Raw genomic sequence first — 14,570 nt, 5'->3', positions numbered from 1 at the left:
GCAGATGCTTTAACCTCTGAGTCACCAGAGGTATGTAAACCTGCTGATGAGCACTTATGTATAGTAGGTGCGTATTCTGTGTGAACCCAGGCTTCATCTAACACGTTTGTGGGGTTCTACATAATAGGTGGTAACCTCAACAGTCCTAGTCCCTGGTCTCCTTGGAGGTGACATTCAAGGGACATAAAATTGGGTGAGCAATGGAGGGTGCTGGTTCCTAGACAGGGTGGCCAGCAAGGGTCTCCTGTAAGAGGGGACAGCTAAGCAGAGACTTGAGTGATGAGATGGAGCCAGCCATGGAAGGAGCCAGAGAAAGAGAGCTCCAGGCAGAGACTTCACAAGTTCAAAGACTCTGAGACAAAAATGAGCTTGGGCCAGTTCAGGAACAGTAAGGAGTGGGAGGATATGAGGTCAGAAAGTTGGCAGGGCCAGAACCCAGAAGGTGTTCAATAAATCATGAGTGAATGACTATGGGGTAGGTTGTTGTTGTTCAGTTGCTAAGTCATGTCTGACTCTTTTTGACCCCATGGATTGCAGCATGCTAGGCTCCCCTGTCCTTCACTATCTCCCAGAGTTTGCTCAAAGTCATGTCTATTGGTCGATTATGCTATGCAACCATCTCATCCTCTGTCTCCTATCCTTTTGCCCTCAATCTTTCCCAGCATCAGAGTCTTTCCCAATGAGTCTGCTTTTTGCATCAAATGGCCAAAACATGGAGCTTCAGCTTTAGCATCGGTCCTTCCAATGAATATTCAGGCTTGATTTCCTTTAGGATTGACTGGTTTGATATCTTTGGAATCCAAGGGACTTTCAAGAGTCTTCTCCAGCACTATGATTCAAAGACAGCAATTCTTTGGCACTCAGCCTTCTTTATGGTCCAACTCTCACATCCATACATGACTCCTGGAAAAAACCATAACACTGACTATACAGACCTTTGTTGGCAAAGTGATGTCTCTGCTTTTTAATGTGCTGTTTAGTTTTGTCATAGTTTCCCTTCCAAGGAGCGAGTGTCTTTAATTTCATGGCTGCAGTCACCATCAGCAGTGATTTTGGAACCCAAGAAAATAAAGACGGTCACTGTTTCTACTTTTTCCCCTTCTATTTGTCATGAAGTGATGGGACCAGATGCCATGATCTTAGTTTTTTGAATGTTGAGTTTTAAGCCAGTTTTTTCACTTTCCTCTTTTACCCTCATCAAGAGGCTCTTTATTTCCTCTTCACTCTCTGTCATTAAGAGTGGTATCATTTGCATATCTAAGGTTTTTGATATTTCTCCCGGCAATCTTGATTCCAGCTTGTGATTCATCCAGCCTGGCATTTCACATGGTGTACTCTGCATATAAATTAAATAAGCAGGGTGACAATATACAGCCTTTAGAAACTCTTTTCTCAATTTTTCATTGTTCCATGTCTGATTCCAACTGTTGCTTCTTGACCTGCATACAGGTTTCTCAGGAGGCAGCTTAGGTTGTCTGGTATTCCCATCTCTAAAAATTTTCTACAGTTTATTGTGATCCACACAGTGGAAGGCTTTAGCGTAGTCAATGAAGCAGAAGTAGATGTTTTTCTAAAATTCCTATGCTTTCTCTATGATCCAAAAATTGTTGGCAATTTGATTTCTGGTTCTTGGGTGAGATTCAGCCTTAAAAGGTGGACCTATTCAAAGGTAGATCTTTAAAATTGGGGAACAATGTTTCACTGCTCACATAGAAGTTGTTAATAGTTATTGGTGGGGTAGCCATATTTCCTTGAGTTTGTACTAGGTACTGGGATCTCTGTCCCTTCAGTTCAGTTCAGTTCAGTTGCTCAGTCATGTCCATTGGTTGATTATGCTATGCAAGCATCTCATCCTTTGCGACCCCATGAATTGCAGAATGCCAGGCCTCCCTGTCCATCACCAACTCCTGGAGTTCACTCAGACTCACGTCCTTAGTGGTGCTTAATACAACGGAGTAAATAAGGCACATGGGCACCCTTGAGTTCACTTCTACCTGCCTAACAATCCTACCATTCCAACCTTTTACATAAGAGATGGTAAAACTGATCCCAGAGAGCTTCCCAGGACAGTGAGGGTCCAACAGTGAATTAGGCATAGAACTGGACTGAGACTGGACTCTCCCTCATCAGATCTTCTCAGGGGGCAGGGTGGAGAGGTAATCCCCCCTTGAACTGACAGAGAGAGGCCCACAGAGTGATGTATCCAAGGTCCATAGTTCACTATTGTCGGGTTGAAGATCAGATCCCAAGTCTGTGACCTCTGGCTAGTAGGTGGTGTGGGCGGGCAGGCACCTTTAGCAGATGGAAGAAACCCTCAGCCCAGAAGTTGAAGTTCAAAAATACCCACGGGGTCGGGTGTCCTTGAGCAAGGATGAAATACACAACCTCTGGCGTGGTTTCAGCACTAGGACATCATGGAGGGCCTTCTGTCTCCCAAACTTCCCCCCAATACTGGCTCACTGGTTTCAGAAAAGCCATGTTTAGGAATTCATTTCTCCAAGTCATATCAAATAAGAAAAGAATTTTAATCCCAGGCATGCTTGCTACAGCATCAGAGACCAGAATAAAACCCTCAAGTTGGAGAAAATGGGGGAGAGCTGTGAAGAAAACATTCCCTTGATGGAATATTCTTCAGCCATTAAAAATTATCGTATGGAGAAAGACCTTGTCTTTCAATGAAAGATGCAAAATCTTGAAATCCCTTACAGCACATTTGCAACTATGGGTCAAAATAAAGATAAACTTGCACAGAAAAGTGAAAGAAGGATGGTGGAACTACAGGTGTTTCTCCACCTTCTTTTTTGTGTTTTCCAAAAAGACTATAAAATGTTTCGGTTCAAGAAACATTTATCTTGAGTACTTGCTAACTTCTCCCTTACTTCTGAAGAGAAGAAATGATAAAATTTCAAAAACCATGTCAGGAAACTCATTCTTCTGACTTTTGAGAAGACAGCATTGCCTATGGCAAATTTCTCCAATGACAACAATAATTATTACTATATCAACAGTGACTTCACGTGCCTGGCACTGTTCTAAACATCTACCCTTCACAGAAACTGGCCTTGCCAGAGGCTTTCTGTAGAGGGATTTGGAATCAGCCTGTTTTCAGTTCTAATCCATGCTCTGTCATTTCCCAGCTTTGCTTCTCCATACCTCCATTTCCTCATCTGGAAAATGGAGATTTTAAAAGGGATTATCCCCAGTGTTGTGTAGGTGCATGCTCAGTTGCTCAATCATGTCCGACTCTGTGATCCAAGGGACTTTAGCCCGCCAGGCTCCTCTGTCCATGAGATTCCCTAGGCAAGAATACTGGAGTGGGCTGCCATTTCCTTCTCCCAGGGATCGAACCTGCATCTTCTGTGTCTCCTGCATTGGCAAGTGGATTCTTTACCGCTGAGCCACCTGGGAAGCCCGTCTCCAGTGCTGCAGTGAGGATTAAATGATAATGTATCTGTAAAGGGTTTAGAGCAGTGCCTGGCACACAATCATTTGACTTGATAATTGTTGACTACTTTTGTTATCATTTCTCATCTAAGCTTCACCATGTCCTCATGGGAGAAGGCTCTGTTATTGACCTGTTGACAGATGAGGGTGAAATGACTGGCCCAAGGCCATATGGTTATTGTGGGGAAGAGCTGGGGAGGGTCTCAGATCCCTCTGGTCTACTGCCTGCCTCTCCAGGAGTCCCAGGCTTGGCGTAACTGGTTTAGCTGGTGAAGGCTGCAGGCTCTGCCCTTTCTGCCCTACCGATCTGCTCTGCTGTCCTTCAGATTTCAACCCTGTCTTGCCCATCACGAAGGAGGGGAGCTACTAGTGTCTGGGTGTGACTCACAGTGCTGTGTAACCCCAGGTAGCTGGCAGAGCCACCTGAACCTCACTCTGGACAACTGTAAAGGGGGACCAGGCGTTATATTCAGGCTTCACTCCATGGTATTAGAAAGGAGCACTGCTCTGGGAGTCGGGAGCCTGATTCTTCTCTCTCTGCTCCTCCTCTGGGCTCCAGCCTTCTGGTCTGTCAAATGGGCATGGGACAAGCTGGTCCCTGAGCTGCTGTCCAGTGCCAATAATGGGATTCTGTATGAATTCCAAGGAGGAGAGTGGCTACAAATGCATCCACTTGATGTTGATGGGGCTTTTTCTCTGGTAAGCTTCCTTAGTCTGCCTGTTTCTCCAGTATATTTCTCCAGGCCCTCCCTCTTCCGAGCCTAAGGAAAGAGGGTAGGAGAAGCCTGAAACTGACTTTTCACAGCTCTGTACTCCCTGACTCGGAGACAATGGCCCAAGGCCCTGCGGGGGCGGGACCTCTGGAATCTGATCCCTGCTATATTCTTTCTCCGGTCAATTTGGTCCCTGGAAGCAGATTTGAAAACCAAGATGGAAGTGCAACTTATGGGGATAACACCTGCAAGAAAAAGAGGTGCGCCTTCAGACTAGGGCGCAAGTCTGACGTCTGTGAAAGGAGAGGAGACTGGGTAAGAGGAGCCCCAGGCAGTGGTGCAGCTCGAAGGAAGTCTGGCCAGAGCCACAGGGAGCTCTGGGCCCAAGACTTCCTGCAGAGGAGTCTCATGCTGGGTGGAATACCAGGCCCTGGTTCCCCACGGTGCCCAGTCATCAGCCGAGCATCCCGGAAGGAGGGTGGCCTCAGCTCAGACACTGTGGCCGACTGAGAGGGCGCTGCAGTGGGAGGCTCTCAGGGACTGCAGTCCAGAGCGGCGGGCACCTCCCTTCGGCTGCTGCATGTTTTTCTTGATTCATTTAATAAACACAGCTCTGGGCTATGTGCCAGGTCCTCATCTACACACTTTACAAATATCACCTTAGTTAATCCTCACACTCGACTTCTGACTCGTCAGTGTCGTGAGCCCCATTTTCAGGGGAGGAGACTGAGCCCAGAGCGGTTAAGTAACTTGTCCAGGGCTTTACAGCCAGTAGGTTGTGAGCCATGGGTCCAGTCCAGACAGCCTGCCCCAGAGGCTGTGGTCTCACCACTCTGCCATGCCGCCTCCTCTCCTGGGAACCTTTCCATTCTCATTCCTCATTGGTTTTGGAGCTCAGAGCCTCAACAGACTTCAGGAAGGGGCCTGACTAGTGTAGCTGAGTGTGTGGCAGGGTCCCACATGCTCCTGGAGCTTCTACCCTGTTCCTCAAAGCCTCCCACCTCAGGCCTTTGCAGATACTGTTTCTGCTGCCCAGAGAATGCTTTCCCTCCCTCTTTGCCTAGTTAACCCCTCCTCCACTGCTGCCCCGCTTGACTCTAAGATCTAGCCCAGGACAGAGATGATACGCAGTGCGAAGGAGCGTGTTTTAAAGACACAGATGATAATAATGCTAGCTGACATTTATTGAGCACTTCTTCTGTGCCAGGAGCCAAATCCAACCCTTTCTGTGGATTACCTCATTTAATCATCAGAACGGTCTTTGAAGTGGGGACCCACAGCTATCCCCATTTTACAGATGAAGAAACCAAGGCTCAGAGAGGCAAAGTGTCTTGCCGATGGAGACCCAGCTAGGTGTCAGGATTCAAACCCTGATCTTAAATATACAATCCCTCTTTCTAACAGGGCCAGAGGTGCCAAAGGGAGTCTCCCTCCCCCACACCCCCCAGGGCTGACTTCTCCTTAATGGGGGTGGGGGCCCATATCTCTTCCATTCACTGCCACACTCTTATCACCTACATAGTGGTGGGCAAATAATAAGTGCTCAATAAGTATGTATCTTAAATGAATGAATAAACTGACTGGAAAAAACTCCTTGTGATCCATCTCCCCCAATTCACCTTGATCCTTTTTGGCCTGAGCTTGGGTTAGTTCATCAACACTCAAGGTTTTCCTCTCCTTTGGGGGATAATTGAGTCCTTATCCTGACTACCACAGTCCTTGACCTTCCCCCATTAAAGTATCTTTCCTTCCAAATTTGAGATGTTCCTGACTATGGCAAGGTCACCCTTTAAGCAACTCCCTGAAGCCTCTGAAAAGGACTGGTTGCAAGAATCTGATCACTGGGCTCCCTGCCAGGTCAGGGGGCCTTGGGACAAGCCCTCAGCATGTGTCAGGGATGGAGAGGCTAAACAGCTCCTCACAAGAGCCTCACACTGAAGCAAGTGACATAGCTCAGAGTTTGGGCCCGGGTCACCCTGAGCCAAGTGTTGATCCCAGCTGTGCCTCTTCAGGCTGCGTAATTTCAGGCAAGCCACTTTGCCTCTACGTGCCTCTGTGTCAGCTTTGTAAACTGAGGCTAAATAGGGCTCTATGAGGCCTGGAGCATAATCAGTACTTGATAAATAGAAGCTCTACTTGAATAGCCTTCAGGATATCAGCATTGTTCCCTGCCTATCCCTGTTTGGCAGTTGGGGAAACTGAGGCACGGAACAAGCAAGTGCCTTCTTTGGGACTTTCAGGCTGCTCCCTGCCAGATCAAGGCTGGCTCCTTCACCCCACGGTGGCCTCTCCTGCCTCCATCTCTTCCCTACCAGCTGAGCTGAGAACCATCCCTGGCAGATGCTAAGGCGGCCGCCGAAGCTGCAGAGTTGGCATTTCCGGGCTCCCAGGGCTCCTGGCACAGAGGATTCAACCCTTCTCTGCACCCTCTAGCTCTGCCTCCTGCTTTTGCCTCTGCTTATATACCAGCTGGGACCCATCAGCTTCCGGAGAAAGTCAGGCGGTGGCCCAGGTGTATGGAGGCAGGGGGCTGTCAATATTGACCTGTGCCTGACCCCAGACTAGTGGACAGACTCCTAAGAAGTCAGAACACCCACAGGCTCCAAGTGCACACCTTCACAGCCTCCCCTCTCTCTCACTCTGGCTGTAGAGGGCCAGGGGAGCAGAGAGGTTAAAAGCATGGATGGCCTGGGTTCAGCTCCCTCTTCTGCTGCTTACAGATGACTTATCTACCCTGGGCAACTTACCTATCCTCCTTGTACCTCCGTCTCTTCAGCTGTCAAAGGAGGATGCTAATGGTACCTCCTTCACAGAGCAGGTGGGAATCCAGTGAGATGTTTAGGATGCTCGTTCACACACAGTTGGTACTCAGTAACACCAGCCATTTTGAATGTGGCGTTCACTCTCTCTGTTGACCTCTTAAACCTTTCAGCCTCAAGGAGTATCTCCTGTCGACTCCTGAGGCTCTACTGGTCAAGGCCCTGCAGTGAAATCCCACTGACCTGGCACATGGTAGGGGCTCATTAAAAGGTCTTCTTGGCTGTGACACAGGAGCTTCCCTGGTGGCTCAGAGGGTAAAGAATCTGCCTGCAATGCAGGAGACCTGGTTCTATCCCTGGGGCAGCAAGATCCCCTGGAGAAGAAAATGGCAACCCGCTCCAGTATTCTTGCCTGGACAGTTTAGAGGATCCTGGTGGGCTACAGTCCATGGGGTCGCAAAGAGCTGGACACGACTGAGCAACTTCTCTTCCTCCTTGGCTGTGATACAGCATGAACTCATGGAATTTTCTTGACTGCTTTTGGAGGTCATATGATGACACTCATGTTATAAAAGACCACATAGGCACAGAGAAGTTAAGAAATGGCCCAAGAGCTCACAGCTCATAAGTCTGCAGATGTTTACTGAGCATCTACTCTGTGCCAGGCACTGTGCTCAGAACTAGGGTGCAGCAGTGGACAGAACAAAGACCTGCTCTCAGGCAGCTCATGTCCACCCTACTGTGCTGACAGATAATAATAAACAGGTAGATACGCCAGCTTCCTATTTACAAAGTGTCAGGAAGACAGGCGATGTGGGGCAGAGATAGAATGGGGCTGTTGTAGATGGGGTGGGTAAGGAACCTCTCTGGAGAGATGACTTCTGCATAGAGTCCAGAAGGCAGCAGGTGCTTGGTTGGGACACAGGGAATCCACACTTGCGCTGGCCATGGCAGATCCAGTCTGCAGTCCTAGAGATGCCAGGTCTGGGGGCACCTAGAACTCACCTGTTTGGGTTGGCTTCAAAGTGGATAGTGATTCCCTCTGCTTCAGCTGGCCCACCTCTGTGGAGGAGTGAAAAGAACAGGGCAAATGACTTAATTTCTCTGGTCTCACTTTTCTTACCTGTCAAATGTGCATTGATAAGCACATCACACACTGGGCAGAGAGGAGATGCTTAACAGAGACAATCCAAGGAAAGTGCTGAGCACAGAGTCGGGCACAGCAGAGGAACCCAACCCTTGGTGACTGGAGTGGACAGGTGACCTTCCTTTCAATTGCCCAGAACCTTCCAACTACCTGGTCTGATGAGTCCCCTCCTCCCACTAGCAGAGTTGGTACTGGCCTCCCCCATGTCCTCTGTAGCCAGGGGCAGTCATGTCGTCAGCCCTAGGCCCATGACACACTGGCTAGAGTATGTCAGCCTCTACACTGAGTGTCCAAAAGCACCAGGGACAAAGATCAGGGACTCAGCCTCCAGCACTGGCCTTGGGGCCCATTTAGCAGGGACATTTCCCTCAGGCCAGGCCTTTGACCTATTTTTTTCTTCTTTTTTATTTTGGACACAAGAAGCCTCCTATCCTGGTGTCTGACCCTCTTGGAGATTCTTCAAGCTTGTTTGCTATCATGGATCCTTGATGACTCAGCAGCCATTGTCTGGAAACTCCAATGTGCATGCTGAGTTGCTTCAACTGTGTCCAACTCTTTGCGACCCTGTGGACTGTAGCCTGCCAGGCTCCTCTGTCCATGGGATCTTCAGGTAAGAATGCTGGGTGGATTTCTGTTCCCTCCTCCAGGGGATCTTCCCAACCCAGGGATCGAACCCTGAGTGTCTAATGTCTCCTGCGTTGGCAGGTGGGTTACCTCTAGTGCCAGCTGGGAAGCCAGAAACTCCAGTAGTATTTTTCCCAGATTGAGTGGAATACCACAAGTTCCAGCCTTCTGGTCCAGATGGCTCCTCAGGGATAGGAAGACACCTGGTTCTTTCCCAGTTTACTCCTAGGGTAGTGGCCTGGGGCTGCTCCTATTGGTGTTCCCAACTCCCAGCACAAGGTGACTCAGAGGAGTCTTAGTACCTGTTCATGGTGAGTAAATTAGTGGTACAGGATATGCTTTCCACATATCTGCCCATCCTGGTTGCTTCCCTCAACCATGTTCCAGTTTTTCGATGTTTTTTCTGAGAGTGTGGGGCCCAGAATGGAACACAGAACTCCCCAAAGTATCTAGGCAGAGCTGAGCAGAAAGGGGCCTGTCCCCTTCCTCACTCTAGATATTGGACTCCTAATGACTTGTCCAGTATTTCATACGCTTTTTGGTGCCTGTTTGCCCTGCTGACGTACATTAGGCTGCTCTGCTTTTATGCCTGCTCCTTGTATTGTTGTTGCTGTTGTTCACTCAGTCATGTCCAACTCTTTGGGACCCCATGGACTGCAGCACACTAGGTTCCCCCGTCCTTCACTGTCTCCTGGAGTTTGCTCGAACTCATGTCCATTGAGTCGATGTTGCTGTCCAACCATTTCATCCTCTGTTGCCCCTTCTCCTCCTGCCCTCAGCCTTTCCCAGCATCAGGGTTCTTTTCCAATGAGTCGGCTCTTCGCATCAGGTGGCCAAAGTACTGGAGCTTCAGCTTCAGCACCAGTCTTTCCAGTGAATATTCAGGGTTGATTTCCTTTAGGATGGACTGGTTTGATCTCCTTGCTGTTGATCTCCTGTACAATGGACTCTTGAGAGTCTTCTCCACTACTACAGTGTGAAAGCATCAGTTGTTTGGTGCTCAGCCTTCTTTATGGTCCAACTTTCACATCCATATGTGACTGTTGGAAAAACCATAGCTTCAGAAGGACCTTTGTTGGCAAAGTAATGTCTCTGCTTTTTAATGCGCTATTGCTCTTTAATACGCTGTTGCTGTGCTGTCCTGCACGGTTGCTCGGCCTCATTTTACTGCCTCTTTGCCCTTAATCTCATTCTGACAATGGCATTGCCCCCTCCCCTCCCCAAGGAATGGCAAATTGACTTCAGCTTAAGAACCCATGTTGATTGGTTGGTAGCTGTACCCCAAAGCATAGTGTTGAGATAGATTTTGGAACTGAGTTTGGGCTCAGTGTGGGAGACTGCTCTAATTGATTAATGATGTCTGCCAAGATACAGGAATGGACATGTTAGTTTACTTGAGATACACTTGTCATTCCCCATCACAGATGCTGCTAACCTGGGGTCCATAGAAATAATACAGGAGGTCCACCATTAACTGAGATAGAAAAAGGATTGCGCCTTCAATTTCACTCGCTTCTTTCTGAAATATATCATTCCTTCTATAATGAATGCAGGCCACAGATCATAGTGGCATTAACAGGGCCTGTAACATTGTCACTAATAGAAATCACAGATATTTTCTTGTCACATTACAGATGTTCCAGACAACTTGAAATACCATTTACACTCATCATGACTTGGAAATTGCAACAGTTTTTTGCTAAATCCTTGTGCTATAATGCATAATCAAGAAACATATGTATTACCGTAATGTAGATTTATTTTTAATATTTTGATAGCTTTCAATATAATTGGTTTCCTTTGTAATGCTATATATGTTATGAATGTAAAGACATTATTCTGAGAGAGATCCATAGGCTTCACCAGATGAAAAAGGGTTTCATGAATTTGGACCTTCAGGTTTTAAGAGCTCCGTGCCTTTCCAGGGGAACCTTTCTGAGTTCCCTCCGGTATCCTGGGTCTATGAGGGGAGCAGGAGGGTGAGATGAAGTTCTTCAGGCCAGGAGAAGCTGACCACACAGTCAGCTCCTGGGTCAGCCTCCCTGAGGTGCTGTGAGAGGTGATGGACCAGCAGAGGTGGTGGGAGGTGATGTAGGCAGTGAAAGAGAAGAGGTTGTGCAGGTGACTTCCCAGCCAAGAATGGGCTGTCTTGTCTCAGGGAGGAGAAGCTTGTCTTTGCCAAGGTGATGCGAGGGAAAGAGCCTGAGCCTGACCTTCTAGAGAGGGAGGGAAGTTTTAGCCTTAGGGAAGTCTTAGATCATCCTCCCTTATGAGCTCAGAGGCCCTGGACTGCAGGAACCTGTAGCCTGGGAGGGGGTAGGCCCTTGTCACAGGGGAAAGGGGGTTCAAATCCCTTCATGCAGCGCAGACAGCTTACCAGTCATCAACCTCATTCATTCACTTATTCATTCATTCACTCACTCATGTAAGTGACCTGGTAACGTGCCAGGACCTAGGCTGGGCACTAGGCAAAGGGACATGTATGTGGCTCAGTCCTCCCTTCATAAGACGCAAGCAAAGCCAGTGACAACATAGAGGCTTGATGCTTTGATGGGTCCATGAGGTTCCCTCATGCAGCCTGGAGGGATTAGGGAAGGGTCTCTGGAGGAGGTGGTCTCTTAAGTGAGTAGACATGAACAGGGTCTGTGCATGCTCAGGAAAGGTTCTCAGGAAACGGGGGCAGCAGCATGTGCAGAGGAGGTGAGGAAGAAAGAGGAAGAGGACACACGGGCATTCTGTGTGGGGGTTGGAGGTGGTGAGAGATGGCTCGAGAGGTCACGCAGGGAGCCTGGAAGCCACGCAGACAGCTCCCTGGCTATGGTAAGGAAGGTGTGTGGGCCCCTGCTGCCCCATCTGTCAGTGGCAATGAGCTGTGACTTCAGTGGCCTGGGGAAGTTCAAGGTCACCGTCTGGGGTAGCAGAGGTGGGGGAGCTAGGGGCCGTCATCTCACCAGGGCTGGCAAAGGCCAACTGGGATGCTGGGGCCCATGCCTGCCCCACACTGCAGCCTCAGTGAAGGTCCTTCTGCTCCGAAGGCCTGAGTGGGCCCTGTTCCTTTATTTATGGGCTGCATGAGCAATTTGCTCCTTGCTGGCCGGCTGGCTGGGTGTATGATGTGGGGATTACTCACGCCCCAGTTGTGGTCCGGCCTCTGCAGGCTGCGGGGTAATGAGTGAGGTAATTAAGTGTAAAAGACAGGAGCAAGCAGGGGAGGGCTGAGGGGGGCGAGCAGTCACTGGTTCTTTTCAGGAGCAGGGGAGTGAGATAATGTAGGATAATAGCTCAGCCAGGCCCTGCCCAGGCAGCCCGGCCTGTGCCGAGAGGTGCCCCCCAAACAGCCAAGACAATTCAGCTTTTTCAGGGGAAATGGGGGGGCTTGGGTAGGGCCTGGCTCTCGGGGACAGCTGTATGGAAATGACAGCGCCTCTCCTTGGATCTGTCCTGTGTTGGCTGAGGGTGCAGAGCCGGTGCCTTTGCCTGGGGTTGAGGCTAAGAAGAAGTGGCTAGGACCAGGAAAGTAGATGAGTCAAGATGAAGGGGCCACATGGGGCTGGGAGACTGCGCTGTGTGTGGGGAGAGAAGAGATGTGCTGAGAGGTGAGGTTGTGGGTGACTCCAGAGTCTGACTCACTGGATGGGAACTGTGCCTTTATCATTGATTAGCTGTGTGACATCAGCCTCTTGTGTTTCCTCTCTGGGCCTCAGGGCTCTCATCTGTAAAGTGGGGGCGTCCAAACAGTCCTTACCTCACCGGCGTTTGGAGGATTAGCAAGATGATGCATAGCACTTAGCACACAGTGAATGGTCCCTTCGTGCTTGAGACTCAAGTCCACAACCAGAGGACGTTGGTCATTCTTTTAGTGAGTACATATGTACTAAGTGCCTGACATAGTCTGATGGTTCTGGATGCTGGGAAAACAGTGATGAATAGAACAGAGTCCCTGGACTTCTTTGCTGGTCCAGTGGTTAAGAATCCACCTGCCGATTCAGGTGACATGGGTTCAATCCCTGGTCTGGGAAGATACCACATACTAAGTGGAGCAACTAAGCCTGCAAACCACAGATACTGAGCCCATGCTCTAGGGCCCATGTTCTGCGGCAAGAGAAGCCGCCGTATTGAGAAGCCCATGCATCACAATGAAGAGCCTGCATGCCCCAACTGGAGGACGCCCGCGGCTGCAATGAAGACCCAGCTCAGCCAGGGGGAAAATCAAGAACAGAGTCCCTTTCTTCTTGGAGCGGACGTTCTAAGAGGGGAGACCTTTCATCATTAAACACATAAATATATAAGGTCACACCAATGATCCCACTTCTGAAAATGTATTCTGTGGATGTGTATGGACACATGTGAAATGAATACTTTCAAGGTTATTCACTGCAGTCTTGTTTAGCTCAGTTTAGTCTTGTTTCACCTCAGATGCAGTCTAAATGTCTGTCATTTAAATAAAGTTAAATGAGGTTAAATGAAGTGTGGACTAGCCAGAGGAAGACTATACAGCTACAAAAAGGGTGAGGTCACTTTTTATGTACTGATATAGCAGGATCTCCAAGATATATTGACAAATAAAAGGGATATCAGGAATACTTTGGATAAAAGAGGGGGGAAATAAAAAAATATTTGAATACCAGCTTGTGTATATAACAAACTAATAATAATGTTAGCTGTGGACAGGACCAGGATTGGAATGAGATGGGTGGGAGGGAGATTTTTCACTATGTTCTTTTCTATAGTTTTAATTTTTGTACTAGTTCAAAAAAAATTTTTTTTTATTTCAGCTTCCTCTTTCCTCCTTCCCTTTTCCAATATTTGTTTGCAGGTGGTGGGCGGGACATGGGACCAGTCATGGAAAAGCAGCTGAGTGAGGATGGGTCAGAGAAGGGAATCCCAGATATGGAAATGGGAAAGGCCAGTGTGAACCCCGTGGTGCTGGGGGAAATCAGTGTGAGCTAATGGCATTAGATAAGTGTAGACAGATACGCATAGATGTAAATGTGTGTGTCTGTGCTCCAGACGTGTGTTTCTCAGCTCTATCCACAGAGAGAGCCTAGGAGCACTAATACCCACATAGCAATGTGTACTCATAACACCAAATCTTGGTTGCTAAATGTAGCATTGTCCCCTGAAAGGAACCAGGAATCCTTGGGAAAATGACTGACTTGAGAGCTGGGCCAAGGAAAGTACACAGTAAGCCTGGAACATCTACTTTGTGCTATAAAAGTAGAAGCGCTCAAGAAATGCTCGGGACATGTCAACAGAGCCTAGGAGCTGCTGGGATGATTTGAGCATCAGAAAAAATGATGACAGTAAATAAATGATTACAACACACTGGATAAAAATAGGGTTCTATGGAGATTTCCCTGGTGGTCCAGTGGCTAAGACTCCAAGCTCCTAAAGCAGGGGCGCTGGTTCAATCCTTGGTCAGGGAACTAGATCCTGCATGCCACAACTGGGGATCCTACAGGCTGCAACTAAGACCTGGCGTGCGTGCTTGCTAAGTTGCTCAGTCGTGTCCGACTCTTTGCGACCGTGTGGACGGTAGCCTACTAGGCTGTGCTGTGCATGGGATTTCCCAGGCGAAAATACTGGAGTGAGTTACCATTTCCTTTTCCCGGGGATCTTCCTGACCCAGGAATTGATTTAGTGGCTGAAAACAAGATCCATTTAGCTCTCACCTCTGTGAGTCCCAAGTCTGGCACAGTTAGTTCCGTTCAGTCGCTAAGTCATGTCTGACTCTTTGCGACCCCATGGACTGCAGCATGCCAGGCCTCCCTGTCCATCATCAACTCTCAGAGTTTACGCAAACTCATGTCCATTGAGTCAGTGATGCCATCCAGCCATCTCATCACACAGTCAACTATGCCGTATAACCTAACCTAATCATGG

The 14,570-nt window shown here is 48.6% G+C and overlaps 1 long non-coding RNA gene across 2 annotated transcripts in view; it reads left to right on the top strand.

Moving 5' to 3' along the window:
- Positions 1-14,570, top strand: part of LOC114117514 (uncharacterized) — a 48,360-nt gene that overhangs the window by 18,870 nt on the left and 14,920 nt on the right. For both annotated transcript variants that reach the window (XR_009595959.1, XR_003591146.3), the window contains exon 2: positions 8,484-8,673. This is a non-coding gene — a long non-coding RNA (uncharacterized LOC114117514). The remainder of the gene's footprint in view (positions 1-8,483; positions 8,674-14,570) is intronic.

This window comes from Ovis aries, chromosome 13, assembly GCF_016772045.2.
Source record: "Ovis aries strain OAR_USU_Benz2616 breed Rambouillet chromosome 13, ARS-UI_Ramb_v3.0, whole genome shotgun sequence".
In the NCBI taxonomy this organism is placed as follows: domain Eukaryota; kingdom Metazoa; phylum Chordata; class Mammalia; order Artiodactyla; family Bovidae; genus Ovis; species Ovis aries.
This window is presented reverse-complemented; position numbering and strand designations above follow the sequence as displayed.